The following is a 13,878-nucleotide window of genomic DNA, read 5'->3' on the forward strand; positions in this document are numbered from 1 at the left end:
AAGAATCAAATAGATCTACTAAAAATATATAAATAATTAAATAGACAATATATATTTCTCAAGAATTTTATATTGAACTCAGTATTGAGGTATAGACTATGAAAACATGCTTATTATTATTAGTTTTGAGGAAACACAAATCAAAACAGCTGTTAAATGCCACCTTATACCATTATCAGGGTTATTATCAGAAATATGAGCAGTAATTTAGATTGGTGAGAGTTTAAAGAATCTGAATCCCTAATATTGGTAGTGAGACTAGTGATTCAGCAGAAGACAGTACATAGGCTTGTGAAAAAGATTAAAGCAAAATAGCTAAGTTAATGACACCTTTTCTGTTTGGGACAGCTGAAAAGGTTTCTCCCACACTATGTTCATAACAGCAGTACTTACAGTAAGCAATAAGTAGAAAGAGTAAATCCATGTTTTAATGTATTAAAAATGCCAAGCACATACTGAGGAATATCATTTATCTCTAAACAAAGACCTTGCTACTGGAAAGAGCATATTAATCATAAGGACAAAGCAGACTAGCCACAAATGAAATAATCTAGTCACTGATCCAAAAATATTTCAAATATCATTTAAATATCAAAATTAAAGTAATTTTATAGCAAATATGCAAGATGGAGAAAATAGCTATATCTTGGGATGATTACAGAGACATAAAATTTACTGGATTAACAATTGCTCATATGTGTGGTGGAAAAATCTAGGTAAATTGTGTACAATACTGAGACTAAAACTTAGAAACTATAATTTACCTAAACATTTTGAAAAATTGGAATATTTTTAGGTATTTTCACAACTATACTGCCACACCCATTCCAGCGGAGTATGCTTGTCAAGCCTGAAAGCCTGGCCACGGATCTGAGGCATACAGTTTCAAGGAAGCTAGTTTCCTGGTATTCTTTGGCATCCTCTAACATGGATGTGTTCCACATTTGTCTTTGCTATAGTCGACGGAGAGTTTTGCACGCTTTCTTCCTGTATTGTTTTATTATAGGAATAGAGGTGCCCCAAGGAATGATTTGCAAATAGCCAAACTAGATTGAACAATGTTTCCTAGCCCCCACTAATGTTCCAAACAATCCTAATCAGTGCTGAAGCTGACTCTCCGCTTGTAATTTCACATGGATGCTACTTAATCAGACAGATTGTCTCCAGAGGAGAAAAGGATCAGGCCTTAGAGTTTACTGTCAACAAAGTAAAATTAGAATTCTCATTGCAGTCATGGATTGCAGACTACTTTACATATTAGAGGGAAGCTAGAGGGCTCCCCTACCAAAGGGATGTCTGTCACAAATGCTTAAAATTACAGCTGAAGTCATTCCCAAGAGCTGCAAGAACCCACCTCCTGGTGCATACTTCTGAGAGCCCAAAGATTATCAGAGTTTACCTAGGGCTGGTGGTGGTGAGTTATCCATTCACACCTGGCTGCTAAGATCTAGCTGACTTTACATGGGGCTGACTTTAATGTGGCCACTGCCTTGTTCTTGTCAATTACCCTGACTCTTTTATTACCTAACTTTCTTTTGTCTTCTGTATTGATTTAAAAAGCCTGATGCTCACTTTGAGAAAATATAGTTGGATCCAACACTCCTTTGATTCCCTGTCTGTGTGTCATTCACCAACTTCTTGCCCACCTGATACCAGGACCCTAATTCTCCCAAGGGTTGAGGGACCCCTAACTGACCTGGCCTGTGGCACAATACAGTAAAAATTAAAATGTTGCAATAATTCTGTGAGATGATAGAGTTTATGCTAACCATTTACCTGATTTACCAATTGTAATACCATATGTTTTAATGAACACTTAAATAGATCCATAGAAGTTCCATTTTATACTGGAAGTGTCTTCAGAATCTCTGTAAATTCTAAGTAATATCTAGTAGGTATTTTAGCTTGACTTATAATACCACCTCTCCACATTCTCAGACATGAAGCTATCATGACAAGGCTAATATTGCCTATGTTTGAAACATGTCTTTTCTCAATATGCCATTCTTGTGTAGAATAAACTTGTAATGAAGAATACTTCAAAATCTTTGTTCTGTATAACCTACTTAAACGTATTTTTACACTTAGCCCATTTATTTTCACCTAACACTTAAAAGCAGAACTAATATAATGCACAATTTGTAAAATTTTCACTCAGAAATAGAGCAGAGTACAAGATGATTTGTCTTGCATTATTAATGAATATTGATTTTATAGTAGTCTGAAAGTTTTGGGAATTTTCTCTGCAATAGAAAATCTGAGATGTCCTAATTTGTTGATTGATGTCTGTGAGACATTTCAGTTTCTCCTCCTAGTTATATTTTTTCATAACAAAATCTGTAATTCAAACATTTTAAAATAGTTTTAGCATTTTCACATCTTGGGTGCTCCTGCATCCTTTCCTATTAACCTGCTCTTATTATAATTCAACCCATAAAAATGTGAGTTTACATGGTGAATCAATTTATTATAAAATGAGCCAGGGCCTTTGAACACCTGTTTAGATTTGAAGACCCCACTGTCTGAAGGACTCACAGAAGGTCTGCTACAGCCAGGGCCACTGTCCTCCCAGGGGCCCTTCAGAAACCCGGGGACATAGGACACAATCCCCTGACAGATATAACTAGGCCAGCTACCACCAGAGATAACAAGATGGTGTGAGACAAGCACAAGACTGAAAGCAACAGAATCCAATATACTTTGCCATCATCAGTACCCAGTTCTTCCACCACAGCAAGCCCTGAATACACCAACACACCTGATAAACAGGATGCTGATCTAAAATTCTATCTTATGAAGATAGCAGAGTGCTTTCAGGAGACTATAAATAATTCCCTGAAAGAAATACAGAAAAACACAGGTAAAGTGGAAACAAATAAACCCCTTAAAGATATATAGGAAAACAAAAGTTTCTCTCCATTTAGTTTGATGTTGACTACTGGTTTTCTGTATATAGCTTTTACTATGTTTAGGTATGAACTTTGATCTTTCCAAGACTTTTACCATGAAGGGGTGTTGAATATTTTCAAATGCTTTCTCAGTGTCTAATGAGATGATCATGTGTTTTTTTTTTCCTTTGAGGTTGTTTATAGTGGATTATGTTGAATGGATTTCAGCACATTGAAGTATCCCTGCATCACTGGGATGAAGCCTGCTTCATCATAATGGATGATCATTTTGATATGTTCTTGGATTCAGATTGAGAGCATTTTATTGTGTATTTTTCCATTGATTTTCATAAGAGAAATTGGTCTGAAAATAACTTTCTTTGTTGGTTTTTTGTGTGGTGTAGATACAAGCATAATTGTGGCTTCACAGAATGTCTATTTTAAATGCTTAGTCCAAAGTTGAGTATGAGTAGAAAGAACTATACATTTAAGTCATATATAGCATTTTCTATTATATTGTATTCTATTTTTCTTTTTATTTATTCTTTTTTTCATAATATATCCTGACCACAGCCTCCTCTCCCTCTCCTCTTCCCAGTCCCCAACCTCACTGTCTTTCTTTCTTAGATCTATTATTCTCTGTTTCCCTTTAGAAAAGAACAATTTTTCCAGTAGTATCAACCAGTCACATCATAACAAGATGCAATAAGACTGAATACAAAACCTCTTATCAAGGATGGATGAGACAGTAAAGAGGATCTAGCACAGGTCAGTGCCAGCTCCTGAGATTCTGGTGTTACTATGAAGCCCTGTGGGTCATGTTTAGTTGATTCTGCTGCTTATCCTCATACCTCTGACATTTCTGGGTCTTGTCATCATTCCTTTTTCTTTTCTCAGTGGTTTCCTAAGTTCCACCTAATGTTTGGCTTTGGTATCTGCATCTGCTCCCATTTTCTGCTAGTGAAAGTTTCTCTGATGATGATTTGGGTAACCACAGTTCTATGAGTATAGAAGAATATCATTAGGAATCATTTCATTGATTTATGTATTCATAAATCTATCTATACATCTATCATCTAACTATTTTTGGTCAATTTTATTTTATTCTATCCTAAGACTCTGGGCCACTCAATTTCTGGACATCCATGAAAGTCAAACATAGGCTCTCTCTTGTGATTTGAGCCTGAAGTAAGACTAGTCATTGCAAGGCTACTCCAATAAGATATGAACCATTATTGCAATCTAAAGCTCAAATCATGCTGGGCAGTGGTGGTACATGCCTTTAATCCCAGCACTTAGGAGGCAGAGGCAGGTGGATTTCTGAGTTCAGGGCCAGCCTGGTCTACAGAGTGAGTCCTAGGACAGCCAGGGCCACAAAGAGAAACACTATCTGGAAAAACAAACAAAACCAAAAACCAAAAACCAAAAAACTTAATTCATATACTGTTGAAGGAGAAATCGTTGCAACAACTTCACACACTGATTCGAGTACAATAACATAACAGTACTATGAAGTACTATGAATAATGACACATCTGTCATTACTCATTTGTGAAAAAAGAAGTAAGCTTCAGTAGGAGCATTACATATGATAGTGCAATTTGAAAACATCACCCCAGTTTTGTGTATATAAGACACAAACATGCATGTGCGCACACACACACACATACACACACACACACATACCATGCATACACAGATTCATATGTAGACACAGAAACTCCACATTTATAATAATTCTGGTTTGATTTGAAAGGCTTATAACTGAGTGTAATATTTAGATTTAATTCAAAGCATAAACACAATTATGTATAGAATGGAAAGTTCTCAGTTTAGAAAGTTGGAGTAAGAGCTAAGCTAGGCATTTTTAAAGAGCTAAAAGATGTTTATTCTATTGAACTTGAATCAATATGTTGAGCATATCTAACAATGTTAGATTGGTTCACCCTGCATAAAAAAAAAAAAAAGGAATATTTAAGCCCAGATAATGCGTAGGTATTTAATTAAGGAGGGTTTTTTTTTTTTTTTGAGATGTTAAATACATTGTGTGCTGAAAAAAATGGTTCAGTCAGTAAAGTCCTTCCACGTAAACATGAGTATTTGAGTGCATATACTAGGGACACACAAAAGACAGAGGGAAAATGTATATCTCCGCATGCTTACTACAGGTGTGGAGACATCACAATCTTATTTGTCTGAAGGCTGGTCATTCAGTGGATTGCACGTTCAGACTAGACCCTATCTCCAGAATGTTAGGATACAGCTATCAGTATGTATACCCAACAGAAGCATTGGTGTACATACTGACATATCTCCATATTCACATATGTGCACAAACAATACACTCTCACATAAAAATGCACATGAACATTAAGGGCTGACCAGAAGAAGCTGATCAGAGAATGAGGTTGAAGAACAAATAGAGAGAAAAAAGTCACATGACCCAGTCAGTCTCTGCTACAAGTAATGTTGGAATCCTTGTTTTTATCTCTTTAGAGGAAATATTGCATTTGCTTATCTTGTATCTTCAGACTCAAATTTTAAGAATGTATCATATTTCTTTTCTGGGAACTTTCTAGTCTGTACTCCGCTCTTCATCAGTTAAGCTGAGGGTATCTGTGCTCACATTATTGAGATTGTAAATTCAACAATAGCAATAACTTTCTTCCAATGAATCCAAAATATATGCCATCTTACTTATTAGTTGCTCAGTGACTATTGTTTATGTTGATTTCTGCATTTATGGCACAGAATCACTTCATGATACTTTTATGTCTTCACCAAGACACATAAGTTTCTACTGCATAATATTTGGAATCACCTGAAATTAGAAACATATTTTCAGCAACATTGTTATAGATTGCAAATTTGTCCAGATAATTTTAGTACACTGATGATTATAAAATAAGGAAGATGAGCATATTATTCTTATATGCCCAAAGTAATGAACTTTCTAAACTCCAAATACTACTGAAAAATTCAAATGAAAAATGTGCTAAAATATTTTCATCATTTAATAATACACATGACAACATGTTTCCTAACAATGTATAGTAAATATTTTCTATGTGAGACAGGAAAATTCTCAGATTATGAACACAGTGTTATTCTAGAGTACTATAATTATTCTATCTCCTGATTGAGGTTATTGTTACATATTTCAAATTAAAGTATTTAATGAAAATCTTATTTTTACAAATATCTCGCTGTGGATATATACAATTAAAAGATAACATTAGTTTGTAAGTTATATATGATCATTCTCCTTCTACTTCTTATGTCATATTTTTACAAGATACTCTTATCATCCTCTGCTGGTTCAAATTACCTATCACGAACTCTGGCCTTAAATTAAGAACTTCCTTTCAATGAAACTTCCGGCACCACCCCCTAAAAAAGATCTATTAATGCAGTTTTATCAAATCAAGTTCTGATATGCCAATCCTCTCTTTCATATTCTGGATCTTTTAAAATTCTATAAATATTTTTCTTAACTAGATGACAATTATTATGCATTAGATAATTTGCATAATATTTAATTATGCATCATTGCCAGACTTAAAGTCATAAAATATTTCTCAAAATTACCATTAAATATATGATCAAAAATTCTTTCATTTTCAAATTTTTGCTTTATACATGACTCATGATAATAGAAGGAATGAAAGCCATGATCCATGAATTTTTTTTTTATGTTTCTAACAACATCAAATCTAGAAGATTGGAGTATTAACAGAAATATTTCTCCCACTTTCTAGGTTTTATGTTTGTAGTAATCTGGTGTTTATTTTCTTTCTATTCTATGTCTTTTCTTTCATTTTTCTACTTCCTTCCCTCTTTCCCTATGTACCATTTCAAATCTTCATATTTGTCTTGAGTAGAGAAGCAATAGATATTACAACATTAGCATATAATATGAAGAACTTATCTTTAGCAATTTACTATCTCTACTATTCAAAAGAATAATTTTTCCTAATGTTTAGAATAGTGCAAGTTATATCTGTCAATGATGCCCTGAATTAGTAAGGAAAGCTGGAAAACATTCAGGTATATTCTAATTTAAAAATCTATATTAACAATTTCAGAATATGTAGACTGGAGAGTTGGATGAATAGTTCAGAGCATCTACTACTCTTATATAGGATCCAAGTTTTATCTTAGCACCCAGCATTGGATACTCTTAGTATCCTCTGAAGGTTCACAGTTCATATCATGAATTTGGGCCTTAAATTCAGAACTTACATGAAACAATGTCAGTCACATCAAGTGACTAACCTGAAATTTCAGTTCCAAAGGATCAAGTGTCTCCTCCATCTTTGGCAGTCTAGATTTATATACACATACATACAGTTAAGTGACATTATGTTAACTAACAAAGTTACATTTAGGGAGATATATCTATCTATCTATTTCTATCTATCTATCTATCTATCTATCTATCTATCATCTGCAACCATATCTATATATATGCCTATATATACATGAGATAACAATTAATAAAATGAGACTATGAATTTAGTACCTTTGTAGGGCCAGAATATCTTGTTTTCCCCATCTTCATCTTATTTTAATATCTTGTTAAATAGTTGCTGGTCAGAGTAGTTTGGGCTGACATTTGTGGTCTCTTAGACTCTGCTAGACATCTACCCAGGCCTGTCCAGCTTTTAGATTCTCTGTTGAGAATACAGGTATAATTCTTTTAGGTATGCCTTTATATGTTTCTTGGCCTTTTTCCCTTGCAGCTTTTAATATTGTTTCTTTATTATGTACATTTATTGTTTTGATTGTTATGTGGCAGGAAGATTTTCTTTTCTGGTCCAATCAACTTGGCGTTCTATAAGCTTTTTATACATTTAAAGGCATCCCTTCCTTAGAATATAGAAATTTTCTTTTATTATTTTGTTGAAAATATTTTCTTGGCCTTTAAATCTGGGAATCTTACTAGGCGATGATGATGACGACGATGATGACGATGATGACGACGATGATGACGATGATGATGACGATGATGATGATGATGATGACGATGATGATGACGACGACGACGACGATGATGATGATGATGATGACGATGATGACGATGATGATGACGATGATGATGATGATGATGATGATGACGACGATGATGATGATGATGATGATGTTTAAGTATGGCCTTTTCATCATGTCACAATTTTTCTGGTTGTTTTGCGTTATGTCTTTCTTAGATTTAGCATTTTCTTTGACTGATGTATCAACTTCTTCTATCACATCTTCTATGACTGAGATTCTCTCTTCTATCTCTTATATTATGTTGGTGATGCTTGCATCTGTAGTTCCTATTCTCTTTCCTAGATACTTTTTCTACGGTTCTCATTGGGGAGGCAGGTGGAAACTGACAATGGATCTCCGGGAACAGTTTCTCCTTACTTTGTGGTTTCTTCATTGTTTCTACTTCCATTTTCAGTTCTTGGACATTTATATTCATTTCCTTCACCTGCTTGATTCTATTTTCTTTCTTTCTTTCCTTCCTTTCTTTCTTTCTTTCTTTCTGTCTGTCTGTCTGTCTGTCTGTCTTCCTTCCTTCCTTCCTTCTTTCCTTTCTCTCTCTCTCTCTCTCTCTCCTTCTTTCTTTATCTTAGATTTTCCCCATAATTAATTTTTTAAAATTCACATTATATCCAATGCATACTCCACTACCTCCTATCTTCCCAGTCTTGCTCTTGTAAATCCCTTCCATCATTACCCCCTTCCCTTCTCCTTAGAGAAGGGGAGCCTTCTCTTGGGTACCACTCTACGTTGGGACATGTAGACCCAGTACCATTTCTTTAAAGGATTTATTCTATTCCCCTTTAAAGAGCCCTATCATGTTTATAGGATTGGATTTAAGATCATCTTTTGTTACTTGTGGTGTTAGGATATCCAGCATGGCCTGTAGCAGGATAGCTGTGTTCTGGTGGTACCATATTACTCCGGTTCTTGTTGATTGTGTCCATACACTGTCTTTAACCATCTGGTTGTTCGTAGTGCTGTAGTGAATGATCCTGATGCCAGCAGGACTTCCTGGGGAGGCTGATAGAGTCTAATAATAGATCTTAAGGAACAGGAAGCTGCACACTTCTGCTGAATTTGTCCTCAGTAGACAAGATAGGTAGGAGATTTGTTGGATAGGAGTCTAAGCTGAACGCTCCTCAGTCTCCAAAAGACTTCTTAGGCAGAAAGAGTCATGGGCCAGATGATGGAAAGCAGAAGGAAACTTACAAGTTACCTCTGTTGGCAGCACCCAAGACCAATCCTACTAGCAAGAGACTGGTGGAGACGCCCCCGGAAAAGCAGGATACTTCTGCTGTCCTACAAGGTATCTCAGAAAGCATTTTGCCCCTCGTGCCTGACAAGCCAAGCAGATTTAACTGGCCAAGATCGTGGATTTAAAAGAGAGCAATGAAGGACTTATGTGAGAAAAAGAAACTGGAAAGAAACGTTATTAAATTCTAATCTTAAAAATAGAACATTTAAAAAGAAAATAAATGTATATTTCACAATTCAATATATTTAAAAAGAAAATCATAAAAGTACAGGCATAAATTAGGCACATTGCAAATTAGTAATGAAAGATTAACTAACGTGATATTGGAAAATATGCTATGGAAAAAGTAGAATTTTGTATTAATTTGAGGTCAACACAAAAACATGAAAAGAATTTCTGAGTCCCATTATAATGCATGTGTGTATTATTAAATTAAATTTAAATATAAATTATAGAAAAGAAGACATTAATTTGAAATAGAGTTGTGGATATGTACATGGGAGACTTTGGAGTGGGGAAAGTGAGGTTAAAAATATGTAATTATATTTTAACCTGATCAAAGCTTTTTAAGATGGAATAGAGAACTACCCAGAATGCCTGCCAGTAAATGTAGTCTGGTTATTTACTTAGCTGTACTTGATGCACATAGATAACCACATGTACGTGCTTTCTATTTTTTTCTAATATACCACACCATATTACTTACTGACTGAGATGCTCAATAATATTTAGGGTGAATAATATAAATCATCAATAAACTACAAATAGATAAAGATTTCTCTTCATCTAAATGCAAATTTTGGACAGCACAGGAAATTCGGTTACAAAATACCTGAATGAACAGGCTGTTTGGAAACCCAGGTTTGTGAGGCTGAACACTGAAGGTGCAGCATTGAGAGAATTGCATAAGCAATGAGGCAGAGGGCATGGGTGTTTGAAAACCCTTCTAGATTCTGACATCTTGTGGAAGTGAGAACTTAGAGAAATCACTTAGATGCTTTTAATTGTTACCTACATTTACAAAACATTGACAAAAATAATTGTGTCTCATTATAGAGACATAGGGAAGATAAGATCTAGTATTGCCTGTGAACTAGCTTTATGAACCTTACAGTAATCATTATGTTGCCATTTTGTTATTGTTGTTACCAAGAGCCTCTCCACCAAGCTCAGTGGTACATTATGATGCTGCCTTCTGTCTTTTCGCAGAGATATGACAGAACGTTTAAACTTCTGCATTCAGTAAAGACTTCAGTAGCTTTTCTGTGGAGTCTCCAAAGTCAAAGCCAAGTATAAGGAACTGTGAGGACAGGTCTGAAACTGAACTAAAGATCAAGGAACTACTGCGAATCTAGTTCAAGGTAAAGCTGCCTCTTGGTAGCTTTCCCTGGGATGAAAATAATGAAAAGGGAACCTGAAGAAAAGAGACTATGACCTGGAATGGAAACCTTGATGTCTAATAATGTCGGAAACTGTCTCATTGAAAGGAGTTTGTTTAATCAGCACTCACTTAAGAATGAGACAGGAGGAGTGCCCGTCATTCTCACCCCTGAGAAGAGGTCAAAAAATCTGCCTTGGCTTTGTAAAACAATTAATCCTACTGATCTCCTTGTAAGATATCCTGGGAATAGAAAAAGACTTTCCACATATGGAGTCTATATCATGATTATACATCTGTGTTGCAAGGACAAGATATATCTGAATGTTTTGTACAGTGATTGTGCCGCCCTGTGGATAGAGAAAACTCCCAGAAACAGAAAAGATAAAGTGTACTAAGGGTCTAATTGTTTGCTTGCAGGTGCGCTACATTTGTCTGCACAGTTGGCATTTGGAAAACATTTATACAGAATCACCATCATGCGACTTGAATGTGTAAACTTGGGCTTCACTGAAACACTGAGGACAGGATTAATTAAAATCCAATATGGATTTAATTACTTCAATCTTTTTTCTCATAAGATAGAAAATCAAGAAGAAAATTTTGACTTTGGAAAAATTAGGACCTTTAATTTATTCTACATCAGCACATAATAAAATACAGAAGCACAACTGCATTTCTTTTGCGTAATTTTTTTTATAAAATCTAAGTGATAATTTTATTTACATGTACACGTGATTCTATGAGTGTGGGCACATGGCCAAGTTGTGATTTCAGGGACTAGAGAAGGGCACTGGATCTGCTGGATGGAAATGTAAGCTGTGGTAGGCTTCCTGATATAGTTATTGGGCTCTGAACTCTGGTCTTTACATGAGCACTATCAATAAAGCATTATGTTTAGTACTATTTACATTAACATTATTAACTGCTATAACACCATTGTAAACAGACAATGGGACGATTTCTGCTTCTCTCACTCTTTATTTAGCATGCAGACACACATTCTTTGTAAATTATATGTATAGTGACCCAAAAAAACAAGTGAACTCCCCCTCTTTTTCCTTTCCCTTTTTGGTACTGGGGATGCAGAACAAGCACTATGTTCCTGAAGTTTATCAGCATTTGCTTGTGTCATTTTCTAAGGAAGAACATGAGTACCTTCTGTTAAATTGAATTTTCCCTTTCATAATATTTAATAGCAATTTTTTTTTTTAAAGTCAGTATCGTTTTTGTGAAAGCTGTGATAAAGACACTGGGAATTGTAGCACATGGAGGCTAACATCACTTACTTCAATTTTGCCATTTATGGGAAATTTCATTTTTGTCATTTAATTTGTAGTAGAAAGACATAAGATCCAGAAAAAGTAAGTATCTTAGAAGGTCACAAAAAAATGAATTATTTTCAAACCAGCATGAGACATTACTTCTTGACTCCTAACCTTGTAAGCTTACTGAGTTGTATCACTGGCCAGTCTTAACCCCAGAAATAATTCTGTGCCAGATGTCTCTAAACAGGAGGACCTCCTGTCCCATAAATGTCACTTTAGATATGCCTCAAGCCAGAAACTCTTATGTTGAATTTCACCCTTTGATCATATTGCTGCATCCAGAGAAGGTAATTTAAAAAGATCACTGATGCCTTTTTAAAGTATATTGGATATAAAGTAAATTCTACTCTTTGAGTTACATTTTAATGCAGTAAGTAAGCATTCTAATAAATATTTTGTGGTATTTTATAATAAATTCAGAAATGATATTACTCTTTTGAAGCAAAACAGCTGATACACCCCTTAAGTCATTGAAGCTTTTGAAACTAAGTACTTTTTGAAGATGCTAAATAGTATCATTATTATAAAAATGCTGATCTCAAAATAAGCAACTACAACATTTGCTCCATTATCAATGGAAGTTAAAAAGACACATTGATTGAGGTATGTACATTATTCTTATCCAAAAGTTTTGGTCATCTCTAGCATTATCTTGCACATAGTGTTTGATTATAGATGTCTGTTTACCTCTGATTATTATAGTACTTCAGAACCACCAACTTCATTGATTCCTGATCCTTGGGAGAGGGTAATGAGATATGGTCGTTTTGGTTAGAGCTGAGTACTTTACAGTCTCTTCTGTTCATGTTGATCAGTTGTTAGTCCCTAAAATAACGCTTATCTACAATAACTATAAGCCTCTTTAGAAAAAGAGGCTTGGGAGATTTTAGTACTTTGTATGTATATATAAATATAAATGAATTCAGAGGGCAGTTTTTCTATTTACCAGAAAAATAGTGTTAAGTTTTACCATACGGCATATGGACAAGAGAATTTGTGTGTGTGTGTGTGTGTGTGTGTGTGTGTGTAGTGAGATAAAAGTCAATCTGAAAGTGATGGTTACTTCATATTTGTGCCACTATTACACTTGACACTGTCTATCTGTTGACAGGTTTTTGTTTGTTTGTTTGTTTTTGCTTTTTTTTTTTTTTTTTGGAAAAGCGGCCAACAGCCACCAAATTATAATACCTCCAGGAAGCAAAACCTTGTGTTAGTTGGGAACAAGTTATTTACAGTTTTGTATTGTAGAATTTTTAGGTGATCCATGACAAAGCAAACAATAGCTTATCTCTAAAAGTAAGGTTTTTTGTTTTGTTTTGGTTTGGTTTTGGTTTTGGTTTTGGTTTTCGAGACAGGGTTTCTCTGTGTAGCCCTGGCTGTCCTGGAACTCACTCTGTAGACCAGGCTGGCCTTGAACTCAGAAATCCACCTGCCTCTGCCTCCCAAGTGCTGGCATTAAAGGCGTGCTAAAAGTAAAATTAGATAAACTTCTTTATATGAAACATTAAAGCTGTGTGGTGAAACTCACAAGGCAAGTCTGAGATTTATGTTTTCAAATTCTCTTTTTCATGACAGCGTACAAATCCACGGCAGCAATACGCATGTGAGTCGAAGTGTTCTTAGATAACTTGCCCTCGATGGCAAGAGGAATCTGTTCTTTATTTCTGATGAAAATAAGACAACCAAGATATCAGAGTTACTGACCTGATCATATGAAGACCTACAGGCTCCTCTTAAAAGCATAGGGTATCCTGCCATATTATGAAAGAATTATCCAAAGAACCTTAGTATTGAGAAGAGGTTGGCTCAGGGAGCAGAGACTCATCTCAATAAGAGAGTCCTCATACAGTTCTTAACTCATAAAGCTGAAAGGAAACGAGTATTTTCGAAAGTAGTGAGCTACGAAGATAGTGGGTGATTAACAAAAATGAACACAGGTGATTATTCACAATACAGCTACCTCTGGGAGACCTTACAGGTCTGAATCCTTAACAACAG

The sequence above is a fragment of the Mastomys coucha genome, unplaced genomic scaffold (assembly GCF_008632895.1).
Source record: "Mastomys coucha isolate ucsf_1 unplaced genomic scaffold, UCSF_Mcou_1 pScaffold1, whole genome shotgun sequence".
Lineage (NCBI taxonomy): Eukaryota > Metazoa > Chordata > Mammalia > Rodentia > Muridae > Mastomys > Mastomys coucha.